At 38.0% G+C, this 1,915-nt stretch overlaps 1 protein-coding gene across 1 annotated transcript in view; it reads right to left on the bottom strand.

Annotated features, from left to right (window-relative positions):
- Nucleotides 1-1,915, bottom strand: part of Arl14ep (ADP-ribosylation factor-like 14 effector protein) — a 19,383-nt gene that overhangs the window by 2,008 nt on the left and 15,460 nt on the right. The gene's annotated exons all lie outside the window — the stretch shown is intronic.

Genomic DNA, 1,915 nt, shown 5'->3' with positions numbered 1-1,915 from the left:
GTACTATAGAACCTATGGTGAGGGGGATCTGGAGAGAAAAACTGGCAGAAAACAAGGGAAGAGGTGACTCTGTTCAAAAAGAAATGTAGTCATTACCTGATTTGTGTAACTGTAACCCCTCTATATATCCATCTTTATAATTACAAAATACACAAATATCTAATATTTTATTGAAAAAATGAGCCCTACAGATTTCCTACTCCTTCAACTATGTAGTTATAAAAGCCATGCCTGCATCTCTGGGATGAAGCCTACTTTATACCACATTTTCTTTATGAATTCGTTCACTGGGGGTTTCTGGGTTGATTCCAAATCTTGGTTATGGAAACATTGCAAGCAATGAACATGGTTATGCTAGTAGGTTTAGCGCAGCCTGATTTATGGTGTCTTGTCCCACCATGGTGATATTAACAAAATACTACAGAAATATATTTCCCAATCAAGAGCCACATGATTTTCTCCATTGCTGCAGAAAAGGCTTTTGATAAGATACGACATTCATTCATTCATGTTAAAAACTCTGGAGAAAATAGGAAAAGAAGGAACATTCCTTAAAACAATACAAACCATATACAACAGACCAATAGCCAAAATTATACTTAATGGGGAAAAACTACAACCAATTCTCCTAAAATCAGGAACAAGGTAAGGATGCCCACTGTCTCTACTCCTCTTCAATATAGTCCTGGAACCCTTAGCCAGGGCAATAAGGCAAGAAAAAGACATTAAAGGGATCCACATAGGGAAGGAAGAAGTTAAATTATCCCTTTTTGCAGATGACATGATACTATACCTCCATGATCTCAAAAACTCCACCCCCAAACTCTTAGAACTTATAAACCACTTTGGCAAAGTAGCAGGATACAAAATCAACTCACAAAAATCAGTTGCCTTCCTGTAGACCAACAGTGTACAAGCAGAAAGGGAATTAAAGGAAGCAACCCCATTCACAATAACTGCCCCCCCACAAATAAAATATTTAGGAATTAACCTGACCAAAGATGCAAAAGAACTATTTAATGAAAACTATAAAAACTTAAAGAAAGAACTTACAGAAGGCACCAGGAAATGGAAAGACCTCCCATGCTCTTGGATAGGCAGACTTAATATAGTAAAAATGGCCATACTGCCAAAATTAATGTACAAATTCAATGCAATTCCGATTAAAATCCCAATGATGTACATTTCTGAAATACAGAAAACAGTCCAAAAATTCATATGGAACAACAAAAGACCTAGAATAGCCAAAACAATTCTAGGCAAAAAAGACAACAGGGGAAGGATCTCGATGCTGGACTTCAAACTCTACTATAGAGCCATAATAACAAAGACAGCATGGTACTGGCACAAAAACAGACCCAAAGACCAATGGAATAGAAGATCCAGAAATAAATCCACAGGCCTAAAGTGAGCTGATATTTGACAAAGGAGCCAAAGACATACAGTGGAAGAAACAGCCTCTTCAACTATTGGTGCTGGGAAAACTGGGTGGCCACATGCAGAAAACTAAAAGTGGACCCCAGCCTATCACAATGCACCAACATCAACTTAAAATGGATTAAAGACCTTAACGTGAACCTGAATCTCTGAAACTACTGCAGGACAGAGTAGGAGAGACACTTGAACTTATAGGCACAGGCAGGAACTTCCTGAACAGAGTCCCAGGGTCACAACAAATTAGAGAGAGACTTGACAAATGGGACTACTTTAAAATAAAATGTTTCTGCACAGCTAAAGACATAGCAACCAAGCTAGAAAGACAGCCAACTAACTGGGAAAAAATATTTACCAGCAATATATCAGACAAGGGGTTAACATCCTGCATATACAGGGAAGTCAAGAAACAAATCCCTCCCAAACCCAACAAACCAATTACCAAATGGTAAAGGGAACTAAAGAGAAACTTCTCAGAAGA

The sequence above is a fragment of the Dipodomys ordii genome, unplaced genomic scaffold (assembly GCF_000151885.1).
Source record: "Dipodomys ordii isolate 6190 unplaced genomic scaffold, Dord_2.0 Scaffold46, whole genome shotgun sequence".
Taxonomy (NCBI): Eukaryota; Metazoa; Chordata; class Mammalia; order Rodentia; family Heteromyidae; genus Dipodomys; species Dipodomys ordii.
Note: the sequence above shows the minus strand (reverse complement) of the source record. Positions and strands in the feature narration are given on the sequence as shown.